Below are 19,083 nucleotides of genomic sequence, written 5' to 3' on the forward strand. Positions count from 1 at the left end.
AATCCGCTGTGTCCAACTCGTCAGGATCATCGCCAGACATCCCACTAAGGAAGCGCGCCTTTCTGAAATGCCCGCCGCCATAAAGCGACAGCAGTTAGATAGCGAGAATGAGACACCACAACACCCATGCCACCTATGAACTGTGACTGATGCTCCCTCATTTCTTCTAATTCCGCATCGGAGGCGACTGACGCCTCTCCCGATGCCTTCGACGTTGCCCCCTCCCCATGATGCGGCCGCCCCCCCCCCCCTCCTTTCTCCCAACCTCATACTGGCATTTTCCCTGGCTACCCTGAACGTCCGAGGATTTAAAAAAACTGCTAAACAAGCCGAGAACATCCGCCTCGCACGAAGTAAAAACGTTGACATCCTCGCCATACAACAGACACATTCACAAGCAAGACAGATAGCCAACTTCGACGCCCAGCACAACATCCGATCGTATTGGAGTTTTGGAAGGAAAAGATCGGGGGGGGGGGGGCGCTAGTCTTCCTAAGGGACACCGGTCTGTCCATATTGCATCATGACCAGAACACCGCGGGTCGTTAAATTTCAGCGCGAAGTTTTCGAAGGCTTCGAGGCAAAGCTAATTGGTCCAGCCCGTGCAATCCTCATGGGAGACTTCAACTGCGCCCTTTACATGGAAGACCGCGGCTCACTGCGCAGCACGCCCAGACACCTTGGCCGTGACCAAGGAAGCGCCCAGGCTCTCCGAAATTTAGTGGACGAACTTGATTTAAGAGAGAGCTGGCGCGCACTACAACCAAGCCGCCCCGGTATGACCTGTAGGGGACGCGGCTTGGAGAGCCGCATAGATCATGCGTACGTGTCTGCCAGCATGCCCTCCACATTGCGATCAATTTGTGTTTTCCCAACTGCCCTCAGCGATCACAAGCTCCTCGTGGTGCGCATCTGCGCGGCAGACATCATACCGCGTGACAAGGGGTGCTGGCGCTTAAACACGCACCTTCTTGACAGTGAAGATGTGCAGATAGATGTCATTACGACAGCGAAAAAGCACCTATCCCCCTACATGAGTGCCGCTACGTGGGACCAAATGAAGACTGCGGTGCGGGAATGCTTACAGGCGTGGGGAAAAAGAAAAGCTCGCGAGGAACGTGAAGAGATCCGCGTCGTCTCTGACGCTATTCTCGTTCTTTCTGCCCCACTGTCGCGAGGCCCCAGCAGTGCTGCGGCACCTACCGCACTCCGCAGTGAGCTATACTAGGTGTTGAACCAACAGTGGGCTAGACTTCGCGCAACGTCACGCGCTGAACAATGGGAGTGCGAGGCGTGGTGCTCTCGCCACCTGCTGCACCGCCGCCTTGCAATAAAAAGCGACACCCTCACTGCAATCCAAGATTCTATCTCAAGTGTCATCACAACATCGCCGGAATACGTGTTGCAGAAGGCTTGCCTTTTTTACAAGCAATTGTACACCGCCGAACACAAGCGACGCGGGCTGTTGAACCATCCAGCGCCCGCAAGACAAACCGAATTTGGATGGAACATGGCTTACAGAAGAACTGTTAACAGCTCTCAAGTCTATCAAACCGAACAGAAGTCTATGGATAGACTGCCTACCACCTGCCTTCTACAAACGTTTCTGGCCGCTTCTGAAGGTGCCATTCTCCAAACTGCTTAAAACCCTGTTCGAGGAAGGAAAACTCAGCCCTAGCATGAACGAGGGCCTGCTGACACTCATCTGTAAATACCAAAACAGGGCCATGGATCTCAAGGCATGGAGACCCATATCCCTTTTAAATACTGACCACAAAATCCTGACGAAATTCCTTGTACAGCGCTTGACACCAGAGCTCTCTAAAGTCGTTGGACCGCATCAGGCGTGTTGCGTGCCCGGCTGATCAGTCGAACTTCATGGCCTCGCATTAAGCAACACCATCACCTGGCTACAGTTCCGCAGATTAGGAGGCATCGTGCTCTCTCTCGATCAAGAAAAAGTATTCGACAGGCTCAAGCATGAATACCTGTTCGGCCAATTACAGCACGCAGGAATCGATACGGGGTTTGTGCGCATGGTGCAAACATTGTATGCAGAACCGCGCTCTGCAGTGATAATCGAGGGGAGGATTTCCACTCCCTCCATGGTCAGGAGGGGCGTCAGACAAGGTTGCCCGCTCTCCCTACTGCCTTACACAATAGCGATTGAGCCGTTGCAGCAGCGCTTTGCCACAGACCCCTCCATAAGAAAAATTCCTTTACCAGTTGGCTCACCGAGCACACAAATTTGGCTATGCCGACGACATTACTATCATAGTTCCGGATGCGCGCTCGGCCGAACGGATTCGGCAAATTACAGCCGACTACTGCAATGCAAGTGGGGCGCGCCTAAATAAACGGAAGAGCTCTGTTATGCACTTCGACAACAGCACGCCCATGGTGGAAGACATCCCAGCAGTCCATGAAACCATGATTCTGCGCTTCTACTTTGAACAGAGTGGCGCCTCCATGCGCAACTGGGAAAAAACGGAAGCGAAGGTGATCAGGAGGATACAAGATCTGAGAGTATTAAAATGCCCCCTCACCGCGCAAGCAACGATCATTTGTAGCCTCCTCATCACTTTGACAAGCTTCACGGCAAGCATCATGGATATACCTACTGACACCAGGAATACTCTGGACAAGCACATATTCCGCATCCTATGGCAGGGTGCTCTAGATAAAGTCCGAAGATGCGTCATAAAACATCCAAAATACAGAGGGGCCTCGGCATTCCTGACCTCTATGCTCTGACTAGGGCACTGCATGTTAGGTGGACAGCGCGCGCAGTGGAATGTGATATTCCTTTGACAAGGATGCTGACCAACTTCTACGAGGCTCACTGCCTTGACACAAAGGCCTATATCACACAGCTGCCCTCGCGCAGGGATGCCGCCAGATTTCTACCGCATGGCGGCAGAAGAACTGATGCTTCTAAGGGAAAAGTCTGCCGAAGACCCTTTAGGTATCGAACATAAAAGTGCACTTGACCTACTGGCACCGGCACTTCCGAAACACCTATCAAAAAAACTAATGCCCGCCGAGCGCCCCATGTGGCGTTTCATCACTGCTCATTTCCTCGATGCACGTCGCGCGTCGTTCATGTGGCGATTCGCGCGAGGCATACGGCCCTTCCGCCGAAGAGCATTCGTGTCAATACTATCGGTCCAAATCGACACCTGCCCATTCTGTCGAGTACGAGAGACCGCAGAGCACATTTTTTATGATTGCATCCTGCCAGCCGCGCTCCACGATCGACTGAAAGATTTGTTCAAGCTTCCAGGCATCCCATACTGCACGGTGAGGTATCTCAATCCGCTGCCCAGTGAAGCACGCAAAACAATTCTTCTTGGCACTCGCAGAAATCAACTACCAAATATGGGTAGCGAGATCCCGCGCTGCCTTCAGCCCCAAAACGCCGTGTCTCCTCGAAGTGAAAAATAAGATCAGAAAGGAGCTTTGGTTCCACCTTCAGCGAGGAATACGGCACATTGGCTAAAAAAATGAAGAATGGGGACACCCAATAATCATATTCAAGGAAGAAAATCGAAGAATAGAAGTCTGCTATTAGGAGTCTTGCTCGCGTCAGGCTTCGATCCGCCGGGGCGTTGCGTGGGCGGTGCACTGGCACTGCGAACCCGCCCCGGCGGACCGAATCCAGTTTGCATGAGCCCCTTGACTGGGATAACGCCTGCTCCCTGAAATAAAAACTTCCCCACCCCTGTGGTATGAGGGGCCTCGTCCGGGGTTGCCGTAGGATGATGATGGTTGTTGGTTGAGGTCTGTACCCTCACAGGAGGGCTGCACCCAGTGCACCCTCCCCTCCATTTGACAAGGCAAGGTGAAGAAGATCCGCGGCTCTCACGGTAATGCTGCCGTACGGGTGCCGCTGGACCTGGCTGCCGTGCGTCTGCTCGTCAATGCAATCTGCTCGTCAATGCAAAGCCGCTCCTCTGGAACGAGCTCATTGCACTGTTTCTGAAAAGCATCCAGCAGGGGCCTCACCTTCCAAAGACGGTCTGTCTTGCTGGGAGTGTTAGCGTCAACAATATGGAGGTTGTTCCGGAGTTTTTCGAAGCGCTTGCGTGACAGGCCGACTGACGCTACAAGACCACACTTCATGCTAGGCTTCCAGTAGAGTCTCAACCTTGGATAGCGCAAGACACCCATTGTTAGATGAAGTGCCACAAGCTGCCTTATCTCTTCTTCGTCAGTTTTCACTGAGGTTCCCTCCTGAAACACCGAATATTGGTTTATTTTATCCACAAGTTCCAGAAAGACACTTTTCGAAACATATCTTCTGAAATAGTGATATGGGCGGTAGCATTTCTCCGTCCAATTCGTGCACATCATGAACTTCCCCTCGAAATGTCGCATCAGGTTTCTGAAATGGTGTCCTTTTCTATCCAGTGGACATTAGGAGACCACACTGGTCATCAGAACTCTCGCTCTCATCGTCCGTTGGCGCTGGATCGGCCGCAGGAACCTCGGCAGCGTCGTCCTCGTCCTCGCATTCGCCGTCTACATCCGACAAATTTCCATTATCTAGCTGCTCAAACAGCGCATCTGTGGCGGCTTGGAGCATATTGGACTGAGTTCGATGACAGGAGTAAAACAGCGCTGCCGGGATCGAGGAATCTGCGAGAATACAGAAATAGCCAACCTGAAACGCCGCGTCCGTCGTAACTCAATGGGCGCCATTTGCAACCGCTGAGCCCTCATGGAGTCAAAATCGTACATAGAGAAATAATGGCGCTACGAAAAAACAACGCACTCAGCTAATCCACTTCAAGCACTCCTAACTTAGCTAACAGTTAAAAACTACCTATAAATATCGGACGCCTGCATTTGAATAATTCATCATCATCATCATCAGCCTGATTATTCCCACTGCAGGGAGAAGGCCTCTCCCATATTTCTCCACCTAACCAATTGAATAATTACCAAGTTATAATATTTGAAAGTGCGAGCTTACCTGCCCCGTCACGGGCCATGTTTTGGCCGGAGAGTCTTCTTTGTCGCCGTAAGCGTAAAATCTTGACGTGAACGCTCGTGTCGATGACAGTAGAGATTCCTGAAGATCATCTCGGGAAAAACATTGGCGGTTTTGGTTTCGTTTTTGAAGCGCCAAGGGGAACTTTTACTTGTGGCGTCAATTGGACGCCACCAGGGCCAAAAGGGTTAATCAAGCAAGGCATCATCAGGTTGTGTTTGCTCAATGCCGTCCAAAAAACATGTGAACATCGGCTCGATGATAGTGTTCTCAAGCAGGTCGGACGGCTCCTTTTAGTGGCCGGAAGCTTGAGCAAGAAACGTTCAGCGGCTCCAAAATAGAACAACAGCAAAAAAGTCGTCCGTCTTGTCTTACCTTCTTCAAATCAGCCACGTTTTAAAGAAGGTTGGTAAACGCGCAGGCGTTCACGTTGTTTTCTCCGCGCCAAAGAAGCTTGCCTCGCTCTGTAGGAGAGTCAACAATCAACCGGTTGACCGTGGCTGTGGGCAGACGCACAGCAATCCCCACGTTTCCTGTGCTTCCGGTGTTATCTATTCTGTGCCCCTGACCGGCGGGAGGCAATACATCGGTCAAACTGGAAGATGCATAAATATAAGACTGCAAGAGCATAAAAACAATGTAGGAAACACTGTAATTTCTGGGAATATGGCCAATCACTGCAAAAAATGTGAAAAGAAATCTTGCGCCCCTGTATTACATGATTGTTCGATTATCGGCAAAGGACGAGATCGTACGTCTAGGGAGAATATTGAAGCTATCAACATCCGCCGTGCCAAGGACCACTGTGTAAGCACACCTTCAATCTCTTTATCGGAGAAAGAACTGAAATTCCTAAGCGCCTCCGGGCATGCGTTATAATGGTTCCCTTTCCTTTCTTAGTGTTTTATTGTTCATCGCCCGGCTTTTTGCCGTATTTACAATTTTACTGGTTTTAATTGTTTCTTCACCCGTAGGTATGTTACTCCTCATAATGTTATACTTTTTAAAGATTTTTAAGATTTTAACCCTTTGGGCGCTGACAATTGCTTCTGCCATTCGGCTTCAGTTTGTTTTAGTATGTTTTATTCTCGCGAAGGCCCTCTACACCTTGAATTTTATCATTTATAGATTTTACCGCTATTGCTTTTCATCTCTCATTATTGTTAATTCGTTGTTTATCTTGTGTTCTATCGACGGCTGTTTTCACCACAATTTCGAATTTTTAACTTTTACGTTTTATAGATTTTACCGCCATTGCTTTTCCTCGTCATCTTCCTTTATTGTTAATCTATTGTTGGTCTTGTTTTCCATCGATGGCTGTTTTTTCACCACAATTTCAACCATTAGCTAATGTTTTAACTTAATGACGTGACTATCTTCTCACGGCCGGTGACTGAGCACTATCTTTATCGATGTTCCACCCCCAGGTGTCTTCGCTATATAATCTCTGCCTTTTTGCAATAAACCTGAGTTGATAGTCAGCGCCTTGTGTTTGTGCTTCCTTGTGTCTCTGTGTCCCGTTCTTTGCGCTGTTCCTTAATTATGCAAAACCAACTATCCCGCCAACTCGCTCTTATTAAGGACAAACAACACAATCAGAGAAATTTCCCGATATCCATTGCCAGTCGGCATACTGAGCTACTTCGCACTTACGTACATGACGTACATGCACCTGGTGTTGATAAGTGCAATGCAGATGCTTCTTCTCTGCGGTTTCATGGTAGGGCATACAAGTGAAGATGGCACCACCTCTCCAAACTGCCATGTGACCCCGGGAAATGGCTTGCTAGCAAAAGGCCAAAGGGCAATTTATCTATTGGTTCAAGACATTTAGAAGCACTGCTACTATCATTTCATGTAGCTACTATATTGCACTAGTCAGATTCGCCGCAGGCTTTGCCAAACAAAGCTAAATGTAGCAGAACACCTCCTCTGATAACTTGGAATGGATTCTTAAGGGTTGTATTCATAAATAAATTTGTCAGCATAAAATGCCTACTCGAGTACCATTCTCCGCGTAGTCTTTTCTTCATTTTGTTTTGAGAATTTCTTCGGTAAAAGAGACACAGGATCTGAAGTCAAGAAATCGGCCACACGAAGAAATTGTCAAATGTCTTTTTTAATATGCCCTATCGCAAAAGGACGACAAAAAATACTAAAAACTGAACTAGTCAGAAATTAGGACCTTGCCGTTTGTCTCATTTTGGCGTTTGTAGTAATCTGTTTGTTCTAGTGTGTTGTCTGTCGCAGAATGTTGTTAGTCATTGTATGCTGTTTCAGTGTGTGCGTCGTTTTTATTGCGTAGCTTATCGTAATTTGTTCTTGTTGCATTCTCTGCAGTCATCTAGTATTCATGTACTATGCTGCTCTGCATAACTTACGGTCGTCCGCGCGTAGCGTGAAGGTGTTCACACCGCGAACTGCTTCGCCGCAAAGAGCGCCTGATCTTCCGGACGAGGCGTCGACAGGGACTCGGCGTCACTGTACGCGTGCAGGGACAGCACATGAGTCACTGCGTGCTTGTTTGGTGAACCGAAGACCAGCTATCGGAAGGCGGATGAAGATGGCGAAGACAAGGACTCATTGGAGGTGACGGCGGTTCTAGCCGCCGCTCCTCCTGCTAGAAGCCCCTGATGACGCTGGACCTGATTTACAACAAAACTATTCCGAGTGCCCCAGTTTCTTATGACATAGTATCGTTATTGTGTTCAGAAAGTCAGGCTCGCGATTAATTCATTGCAGCCTTGCTGCGCTGCGGTACCTCTTGCCAGCGACGCAAAGACGGCTCATAACTAGGGTTCGTGCAAGCTCTCTATACTGGCGGAATCCCGCACGCAACAATGCCCAGCTGACCGTAGTGTCATGTGCTAGTGGTCTGGTGACAGACCACTATACACAAGGCTCGGAAAAGAAGTTCGTCCGTCATTGTAAAATTAGGCCTTTTATTTGATGCGTACCTTTTAGCGTCACGAATGTAGTTATTCTTTACCAATGTTTGGGCCATATTGGTGCTGGCAGCAGGATGCTATTACAAATTGTATCCTGCGGATGCCGTCTTCTCCGACTTGGTAGTGGTGCAGACGTCAGATAAAGAACACTTTCCAGTGAGCCGCGGAAGATGGGGAAGACTGGGACGCATTGGAGGTTACGGCAATCCTGGCCACCGCCCCTACTTCTGGAACCCCTTGAATAACGCCAGACAACACGGCTGACTACTCCGGCTTCGTGTAAGCTCCCTGACATCCTGCAGAATAATGCTCAGCTGACTGTATACTATAACGTCCTTGGCTAGTGGTCTGGTCACACGACCACTGTACACACAGCTTGGAGAAGGCCGTGTTCATCCGTCGTCGTAGAATTGGACCTTTATTCCCTTGCGTACCTTATAGCGTCAAGAAAGGTAATTATTTTTAAAACTTTCAGTTGTGCAGACGCCAGATAAGAACGCTTTTCAGTGAACTACGACTGTTGTCTCGATACGCCTGCCGCGAAACGACGAGCGGATGCGTATTGTCGACCTTTCCATAAAATATTATAATCAGTGGCTTACAGCGAAAATGGTGGGAAACTCTACCCACTCCGTCAGAAAAAATCATACAATCAATCTTACAGACACGAGTGCCGAATCGCCGATGTTCGCTTGTGTCGGCAGAAAGATCTCGTGTGGCCCATGTTAGTACACGCGGGGTTCGTGGGGTTCCCAAGGTTCCCAACGGTCCCAAGGTAGTATCTTGGGACCGTTGCTGTTTCTTCTTTACGTCAATGACCTTGTCCGTATCAGTAATCTACCAACTTTTGTGATTTATGCTGACGACACCAGTTTATTTTTCAAAGCTGCCCAATTGGTAGACCTTGAGAAACAAGCCTCAAAATGCCTACAGTCGCTTCTAGAATGGTCTCAAAATAATCTTTTAAACATAAATACTGAAAAAACCAAAGCTGTGCTGTTCAGGCCTCGAAACAAGTTGACAAATATGCCACCACTCTGTTTAAAGATCGGTGCGTCATGCATCCAAACGGTCTCGGCGGTAAAAAGCTTGGGCGTTATTTTCAACGAGAATTTGAGTTGGAATGATCATGTTGATATGGTGATGAACAAACTGTCAAAAGTTGTCGGTATCTTGTGTCGATTGAAATATTTTATGCCAAAGCGTATTAAGGAAATATTGTATAATGCTTTGTTTTCTTCTGTTGTTAAGTATTGCTTTTTGGTGTGGGGTACCACGACGTTTACTAATATTAACCGCTTATACCTCCTTCAAAAGAAAGCCGTTCGAAATGTTATGAATGTTCCCCGACTTGGACACACTGAACCAATTTTCAATGAACTTCAAATTATCCGCTTGCCACAATTATACGAAACATTACTCTTGCGGCGGTATGAAATCGGTGTTCACAATAACAACTGCCTGGTAATAAAACTGTCAGGATTGCAACGCAAAGAGTCCATATACACTACACGAACGACACCCAAATGGCTTGTACCTAAGATCCGAACAAATTATGGTTACCAAATGCTGAGCTACACTCTCCCGCATGAATTAAATAAACAGTATGAACGAATGTATAAATAATGAAAAATCGATTGTTTTATGTTTGTTCTTGTTTCTAAAAATGATATTATGCTATGTACCACTGCAATGCCTCTGTAGGGTGCGTCGGCCTCGTCAAGCCTTTCTACTGGTTTTTTGCCGGCGCACCCAACATCCTCAAGATGTTAAACATTACTCTTACTTTAAAAGTGACTCAGCTTATGACATGCCGTTGTAGACAGCTGAAGGAATTTCGACCACCTGGGGTTCTTCTTTGTGCGATGACATTGCCCCGTGCATGAGCGCCTTGCTTTTTGCCTCTATTGAAAAACGGCTATCATGTACCACAACAGTCAATTTTCCTCCTGGTGCGTTGCGATTATAAATGGAAGTTTGTCCGAAAACGTTTGCTGTGTGGAAGCTCTGTTTGCCTTGCCAGTGTGAAATGGTTTAGAATAGAGGTTCTCTTTCGTATTCGGGAATGCAACAGCTTAAAGAAGGTATGGGAGAACCCTCTACGTTTTGGCCTTTCTGCTTCACATCACCAAAAAAAAAAAAAAAACAAGCACACAGCGTAAAGAAATGCAAGAATTAAAATAATAATGACTGTCTGCACAATGACAGTCTCTAAATAGTTTGAAGCATGAACAGGGCATAACTGATTGATTGATTGAAAACATCTTTATTTATTCAGTATTCTCAGAACATGTGGGTGGGCCGCCTAGTCCGGTAGTCCATTGGCTGCTGCTGCTGCGCTGGCCCTCCCCACCAGCCAGTGCTGACGGTCAGGATCATTGCTGAGCAGAATAGCCTCCCACTGCTCCTCCGAGGGGTTGGGAATGGGGTCAACTAAGGGATTAAATTGGCATGCCCACAACATATGGTAGAGGTTAGCTACCTCTCCACAGTGTGAGCACTGCGGAGAGTATAGTGTAGGGTACCACAGGTGTAATTTAGCTGGTGTTGGGTATGTGTTGGTTTGTAGTCTCCTAAGGATGTTCTCTTCTAACTTATTGAGGGATTTGTGTGGTGTTGGGTACTCCTTTCTGGCTGTTCTGTATGGCGTGAGATTGTCAGCATACACTGCTAAACCTATCAGGTCACGGCACCCTTTATGGTCATCAGGGGGAGACGCCCGGTATAGAAGAGCTCGGGCATGCCTGTGAGCGGCTTCGTTTCCTCCTGGTAGTTCCAGGTGACCGGGAAACCAGATGATTGATGCTTGGTTGGGTGGGTGCTTAGTTAGCAATGACAACCCTGACTTATGAATTAATCCGTAATTGAAGTTGCGACAGGCGTTTTGAGAATCAGTGAGCACAACGGCGTTGGGGTTAGATGCTACAGCTAATGCAATAGCTGCCTCCTCTGCGTGAGTGGGGTTAGATGTTTTCACCGAGGCGCAGTTCACCATCGACCCCGCAGGCGTTGAGACTACGATAGTCATGACTCCATTGTGTGGTCCTGCTGCGTCCACGTAAAGGGTGTTAGTCTGCTTGTCCCATTTCTTCTGCAGGGCTTCCCCTTTCGCTATCCTCCTCTCGATGCTATATGCGGGATGCATATTCCGCGGAATGGGGTACACGTTGATGCGTCTTCTCACATCGCGTGGGACCTCTTCCCTTTGGTCAATTGTATAGGGCTGATTAACATGGATCTTCTCGAGCAGTTCTCTGCCGGGTGTTGTAAGTGCGAGCCTATTGAGTTGTGAGAGCCATTGTGCTTCCCACATCTCTTCGAGGGTATTATGTACTCCTAGAGCCATGAGCTTGGCCGTTGGCGTGGAGTTCGGTAGCCCCAGGGCCGTCTTGTAGGCTTTCCTGATGAGTGTCTCCAACTTTTCAATTTCCGACCTGGAGAGGTTAAGGAATGCCGTCCCGTACATTATCCGCGAGATCACGAAAGCTTGTACCAAGCGGATGGTGTCCCTTTCCTTCATGCCATGGTGTTTATTTCGGATACGATGTATCATCCGGAGGATTTGCTCGGTGGATGTTGTAAGCTTCTTCATTGTGGTGGTGTTCTGTCGCCCCTGCGGGATATACTGCCCTAGGATCTTGATCTCCGTGGGTTTCTGTACTGGGTGGCTCTCTATATACACCGAGATGTTCTGTGCTAGGGGTGTCCTCGGGTTCTTCAGAATTAGCAACTCGGACTTTTCCGGCGCACACTGGAGGCCTCTCTCCCTGGCGTACCGGGCCACCGTGTCCGCTGCTGCTTGAAGACGCTCCTCGATCTCGGCGTCACTCCCCGAGTTGCACCAGACAGTGATATCATCCGCATACAATGTGTGTTTGATGCCGGGAATTTCGGAAAGAAGGCCTGGTAGATCTTTCATAGCTAAGTTGAACAAGAGGGGTGACAGTACCGCCCCTTGCGGAGTTCCCCTCGGGCCTAGAGTGATGAGATCTGATTTTATTCCACCGAAGTTTATAGTGGCTTGCCTGGCTGATAAGAAGTTTTTGATATAGTTGTAGGTTCTTGCGCCACAGTTGGTATCGGCGAGGCTTTGCAGGATATTTTTATGTAGAACGTTATCGAACGCTCCTTTCAAATCAAGTGCCAGGATGGCCCTTGTCTGTGACTTGGGAGGTGTCTCAAGGAGGTCTTTGTACAAGTACAACAGGGCGTCCTGTGTTGATAGGTGTGGGCGAAAGCCGAATTGAGTGTTAGGTAGGAGGTTGCTATCTTCTAAGTATCTACTCAGTCTCGTGTTGATGACCCTCTCTATGAGTTTCCCCAAACACGAGGTCAGCGATATCGGTCTTAGATTATCCAGTTTAAGGGGTTTGTTCGGCTTCGGAATGAACCGAACCTCGGCTGTCTTCCAGGATATTGGTAACGTTCCTGTAGCCCAATGCTGCTCGTTGAAGCATTCCACCAGCGAGGTGATGGTGTCATCGCTGAGGTTAAATAAGAGCTTCGCTGTTATCTGATCTGGACCTGGAGCTGCATTTTTTCTCATGGCCGCGATTTCTGCTTTTATTTCTTCTTTCGTGAGTGGGATGTCCAGCTCGGGATTCGGCAGCCCAGAATACTCCGGCTGTTCCACGACTTGGTCAGTGCACAGATACCTGGTCTTGAGCTTTTCCATCAACTCTGTGTCCGTACCCGGGGTGGCGTGTACGATCTTCGTGAGCCTGTCTTTAGTGGCCGACTTGCTGCTGCTGGGGTCGATTAGGACACGTAGGAGCTTCCAAGTCTTTGACACCCCTAGCTTCCCCTGAATACCATCACAGAGCGAATTCCAGTTCTGTCTGGCTAAGGATATGGCATAGGATTCTGCCTTTTTGTTTATCTCCTCTAATTTTTTCTTGAGTTTGCGGTTAAGCCGCTGCCTGCGCCATCTCTGTGTCAATGAGTGCCTCGCTTCCCATAAATGTAGAAGGTGCGTATCGACCGCTGGGCAGTCCTCTGTCGTGCAGACCTCTTTTGTAAAGGCTTTCAAAGTGTGCACCTCATCTTTAACCCATTCCTCTAGGTCGGTAATAGGGTTTGCAAGAGATGTCTGGGCCTTTCTCTACCTGTCCCAGTTCGTAACTCTTGCGATACCTATTTTGCGCTTGCACGCATTTGTGCTTATCTCCAGAGAGAGTATGAAGTGATCGCTTCCCAGGTCCTGTTCGGTATTCTTCCAAATGGCGCTTTGTATGTTCTTGGTGAACGTCAGGTCAATACACGTATCTCTACTGACACTGTTTCCCAGCCTCGTAGGGTAAGTGGGATCGGTGAGGGTCGATAACCCTTCTTGCGTCACTACTTCTTCCAGTTTTCTGCCTTTTGGTGTCGCTGCCGGGTAGCCCCATGAAGGGTGTGGTGCGTTGAAGTCGCCCCCAATCACGCAGGGGGAATGGCCCACTGAGGTCAGAAATTTCATTATGAGGGAACCCAATTTTGCGTGCCTGTCTTTAGGAGGGCTGTATACATTCAATACGTGCGTGCTTGCCGCTCCTCTTTGGAGAGGAAGAATAGTTATATAGCAGTGCGCAATATCCGGCTCGAAAGGGTCGTGCAATATGGCAGTGTATAATTTGTGCACTAACGTAGCAGTTAACTGGTCCTGCTGGTAAGTGACATAGTCTTGCAGTTTAATAGGTATTAGGTGGGGTTCTTGAATTAGGATAGCTGCCGGTGGGTCAGACTCCTGAGATATAAGTAGATTTAGAGCAGCCTGCTTTCTCCTGTATCCCCGGCAGTTCCACTGCCAGATCTTTACTCTAGTTTTGGCTGGCATGTTGAATCCGTATCGGATGGCTCGTCCACTTGCATTGTACGAGCGAATTTCGACTTATGTCTTTTATACGCATGTTCCTTCCGAAGTGCAGAAATTGCCGTCTCCATGTATCGTCGGTTGTTTGCAATCTGCTCTCGAATTTCTTGGAATTGGGCGTTCACGTAAATTGGAAAAGCTTGAAACTCCTCCTTGAAGGACCTCAGTTCTTGGATAATTTGTTGATAGACCTCGCCTAAGGCGGGCTGGGAGCTAGGTACTACCTGCTGTTTTTGGTTTTGAGGAGTCGGCTTAGTTACCGGGGTTATTGCGCTAGTAGTAGCTCGCTTAAGCTCTTGGTTTTGGATTGTTAAAGCACTGACTTGTTTTTTCAGACTTTCTATCTCTTTTTTGAGTGCTGCCAACTCCGTGTTATTCTGAAAGGAGGACGAGGGGAGGGGAGGCCACTCTGCAAAGCTCACCTTCGAATCTGAAAGCTGACCCGAGGACGTCTTCTTCGGCGCCCCGGTGGTCTTGATGAGGTTCTCTTTCCCTTGTTCTTTACCCGCCTCCACGTGACTAGCGTTCTGGGTGGAGCCTGTTGCCCGGCGTCTTGAGCTGGAACGGCCGCGGAAGGCGGAACGAGAGCGGGAGACTGATGACGACGCTCCTCTGTGTCGCTGTGCAGGCTGCTTCTTCTGCCTTGGCCTGCTCCTATCTTCTTCATCTTCAAGTTTCGTTGTTGATACCGCGTTTGATGACGCGGCACTAGCGTTCTTGTTCAGCGGTCTCTGGAATTTCTCCTTGCAGTCTCTTGCATAAGTCTTGTGCGGGCCCTTGCACAGCGCGCAAACGGGTGTGCACTCGTGCGTCTCATCTGGACTCGGCGTTCCACAGGTTTGGCAAGCAGCCCCCTTGGGTTTCGGGCAGACATCTGCTCGGTGACCTGGCGTTCCACAGTTGATACAAGCCGCCCTTGTTTTCCGGTAGATGTAGCAGCGGCGCTCTGACCACCCGTAGTTGACCGTGAAGGGAACCTTCTGCCCGGCGAAGACGATGACTGCCGACGTAGTCTTGCCCAGTCGGCGCGCTCCCAGGATGGAATGGCTGGGTGAGGACACGTCTTGGAAGATAGAGTCATCACTCACATCAGGCTTGATATTATGTATGACACCCCTGCAGACATCATCTGGCGAGGCAACATAAGCGGTGACCGTTATACTCTTGCCGTCGAGGTGCAGACAATTAAGCTTGGCGAGGCGGAACGCGTCTTCCTCACAGTGAGTACACACCATTATAATGTTCTGCTGGCTAACAACGCGCAGCGTTGGCTTTTCTTGTAGAGGGGTGTTGAGGGCTGCTTGGATCCCTAATTCGAGATCGTAGGAGCGTGGAGCCACAGATTGCAGATCCACCGTGGTTTTAGGTCGGATGATGACTTTGTATGGAAAATTCCTGAGTCTCGGTAGACGCGGAGGTCTCGGTGCAGGAGGCTCTCGGTGTTCTTTGTTCCCCTGCTCTTTCTTGGGAGGCGTGGATTTAGCTTGCGCCGCTCTGTCGTTGTTGCGCCGGGACCATATGTTCCAGCCATGGCTGTTGTCTTCCTTCGGGAGATACTGCGGGGGCATCAGCTGCTGCTGCGATGTTGGTACAAGAGTGAAGTCCATCTCCGTCGGGTCGTAGCCTCTTAGAGAATTCATCGTGGTCGTGGTAGTCATCAATGAAGCGGGAGCACTCACTGGCGAGCGTCGTTAGACCCGCGTTGCGCGAACGCTATGCCGCGCATCCGCGGGCGCACTGCCACATTTTCGGCTGTCTGACTTCTCGCTACCCCGTGAAGAGCGCTAACCCTAACGGCCAAGGGGTTGGGGTGCCTTACCGCCGCAGAGGGCATAACTGAAGATGGCATGAAAGTAAAGGGCAAGGCAAGCGTGCTCGCAAAATCTCAATTTCCCATCAGAACAAAAAGCGTTTCGTGGTGTGCACAGTATGAAACACCTGGTCATGACAATTGAGCTGTGTTATGCTGTGCTGTTTATATGAATTAGTAGCGTATGAAATCCATGGCCAGCAAAAGCAGACCTTAGTGCTTGTCTTTGTAACAATTCGATAGCTATGTGTGCAGATTTGGCTTTCTTGGCATGAATGCTATTATTGCCTTTATACAGGCTCAAACTGTGTAAGTGCTGTCTATACTGACTGTGTTACCAGGCTTATTGTTTTCACGAAGTAGTATACTGTGCTGTTTGGTGTCCCAAAGTACCACATGGGCTATGGTATGGAAGTGGCTGTAGTACAGTGTATTATATTAAGGTTATCTGGGATTATTTAACGTGCACTCATTCCTCAGACCTCTTGCGATTTACCAATCAGTAAATCTGACAGTGGTGGATGCAATGTATACTGAAATGAAAAGTATCTAGTGAATTGTCAAACTTAGTGCATAATCTCTCGTTAATTTGTCTTTTAGGCAATTTACATGCATGCCATTTGCGGCGACTATAAAGCGTTACAATACCAAACACCCCACAATATTTGCAACTATTCAGTCTCACATATATTGCTCTTTAGTGTAGCAGTATTATTCATATTTTTTATAACTTACAGAGATGGCGTGCGCCACAAAGAAGAAAACATGGAAGTGGTTGTAAGGGACCAGGCACACGAGGTGTGGATGACTTGCGGCGCTGACAGGCGATGCAGGAGGGGAGGTATTTGCGACTATAACCGTATATGCCGCGCTAATAGTAGCATTGAGAAATTCTCTGAAACGTCTTGACTACACCAGGATGGGCACACTGAGGGTCGGCATGGAAAGAGGCGCAAATTTCTTGTCGATACATATTTCTGCAATTTGAGTTTGTTCTGGACTTCGTAGGCCCTGCCAGAAAGCGTGGTTGAATGTGGTAGTGCAGCTCCAAGATTTCAGCCAGCTGTCTGCACTGCCATAGGAGCACAGAAATAAGGCACGCAGGGCATAAACTGCTGTCAGTGATTCGGATATGAAATATAAATGTGCACACAAGTTCTGCACTGTCTGATAACAAAACGGTAGGGGCGATCACACTTGAATCAATCTGAAATTTGATTGCTTTCAGTCTGATTTGTAAATGCAGATTCTTTTGCTGTCCCATTATTTGCTCGAAAAATCTAATTACTTGCATGTTTAGATGCATTATTTTGAGGGGCTCTGTTCTGTTTGTGCGAGAACAATGAGACAACGCTCAGAAAAATGTTTGTTACATAAAGATTCAGTGTTTGTTACATTCCAGACGACAGAGACAGAAAGTTAGCCTCCATCGCCACCCTCAGGCCGTCGGGAACTGAACCTCGGCTTCTGAAGACGTCGCATGCCACGGTGCGGAAGCCGCTTTTGCCCAGTCCTGTTTCCTTAGGGCGAAAACTTGGTAACTGGAAAATGTGGCATTCCAAATACAGAAAGTAGCCTTCTCTGGGAACGATCAGTCCATTGTTTTCAGGAAGCGGCGGCTATAGCAGGTTCAGTATACCGGGCGGAGGATGTTGGGTTACCTTGGACGGCGGGGTCCGTGGTCCCCAGGGCCGGAATGATGCCTTTCAGAAGCTGGCCGAGTCGGGAAAGTCAGCTTCATGGTCGACACCGAGTTCATTGACCTACGTAGCCCCAGGAAGACTCTGAGACTAATATCTTCATTACGGAAGCTTACCTATCGGAAGGGGCAGGACGGCTGTGGGCTGGAATGGCCTTCCCTTGGCACGCAGAGTTAGTCGTTTTCAAAGTGGGCACATGACCCCCGGAAGGCACCACCAGACGAGATAAGAAAGCTGCTTTGATCAACCCAGCTTCGTTCAGGATGGTATCGTGGCCACCAGAAGATCCCTGGTCTCATGTCTCTCGGCACACCGAGTGCACCACACTCGGGTTGGAATTTCAGCTTCCAAATCAATGCGCTGACTGAGACGAGTAAATTGATCTCCAGCGCAACCCCTAGGCCGTCGGCGTCTGAAACTCAGCTTCCAGAGATGCTGCATGCTAGGGCCCGGCTTTTATTGGGGACGAGAGCCTTGGACCCGGAATGTTCGGCACTCCAACGATAGGAGGTAGCCTTTCCTTTGAGCGGTGAGTCTGCAGTCTTCGGAAAAGGAACGTGGCCTCTAGTGGACTCCTCACTCCGAGACGAGTATGTTGCTTTTCCTCGATAGTAGGCGTCCGTATATTCCAGGTTGAAATCTCGCCTTCCAATAGAAGGCGCTGGCCAAGGCCGGAAAGTCTTCATGGTCGACGGCGAGTCCATTGACCTCAGTCCGGAGACTTTGCTTTCGGAAGACTTAATGCAAAACTGGCATGTTGGCTGCGCTCTGGCCGCAGAGCCAGTTGTCTTCAGGTTGCCAACTTGGCCTCCGGGAGACGTCACAGGCTGCTTTTTATAGGTGGGATTCCTCTGCCAATCCGAGTCCGTTGTCCTGAAAGAACCATAGTTGCGGAAGATCCCAAATTACAAGATGGGGAAGCCAGCTTCTCCCGGCACGCCGAGTCCATCGTCAGGCTAGAATCATAAAGGTACTCGAGGTCCAATCATGGCGGTCAGTTTGGGTGGCAATCTCAGTCCATATAACCCGTCATGTAACGCTACTATACGAACGGCTACGGCCACCGAAGCGAAGACGGCAGACCTTGGCTGCCTGCAGTCTTTGTCCATGGCTTTCTCCCTTAGGATCCTAACCCCCCCTTGATGACGTGCACGTAAACGACTTGCTGGTGGCTGTTGTCGCGGGGACGGTGAACCTAGCGCACGCCTTAAGGCCCAGGTCAAGGCAGTTTCCATGCCTGTCATCAGCTCCGAAACGGCTGCTCGAGCAAGCTCTATACCAGCGAGTCTTGTTGGTGAAGTGCGAGGAGGTTAGGAGAGGGCGTGTCCGCGCGCACGTCAAGCTCTAATCTCGCCACGACTTCGCGCGATTTTCTCGAGGCGCTGCTCGCAGCCTTGATAAAAAATGCTGAGGTGGGCACCCATTAACTATTTGCGCCGATAAAATACAGAAGGCTATGATCAAGGGCAAGACATTCCCGTAAAGCCAATGGGGACATTTTTTTTTTTTTGATGGCGAGGGTGGTGGTGTCTAGGAGTCGCGGCAAACGAATCTATTGCAGAAAACGCGCAAGCTACCCTGACAGACGAGCTCAGACATGATCAAGGGCAAGACATTCCCGTAAAGCCAATGGGGACATTTTTTTTTGATGGCGAATGTGGTGGTGTCTAGGAGTCGCGGCAAACGAATCTATTGCAGAAAACGCACAAGCTACCCTGACAGACGAGCTGAGACAAGCCAGTTCAAAGATTCAATATGGCAGAGTCCGTACCACCTCTTCT

At 49.1% G+C, this 19,083-nt stretch overlaps 1 pseudogene; it reads right to left on the reverse strand.

The window, feature by feature from the left end:
- Positions 1–3,861: 3,861 nt before the first annotated feature.
- Positions 3,862–15,027, reverse strand: LOC146200605 (uncharacterized; annotated as a pseudogene).
- Between the last annotated feature and the right edge of the window lie 4,056 nt (positions 15,028–19,083).

The sequence above is a fragment of the Amblyomma maculatum genome, chromosome 2 (genome assembly GCF_055883805.1).
Source record: "Amblyomma maculatum isolate TAMU_Amacu chromosome 2, ASM5588380v1, whole genome shotgun sequence".
NCBI classification, from domain to species: Eukaryota; Metazoa; Arthropoda; class Arachnida; order Ixodida; family Ixodidae; genus Amblyomma; species Amblyomma maculatum.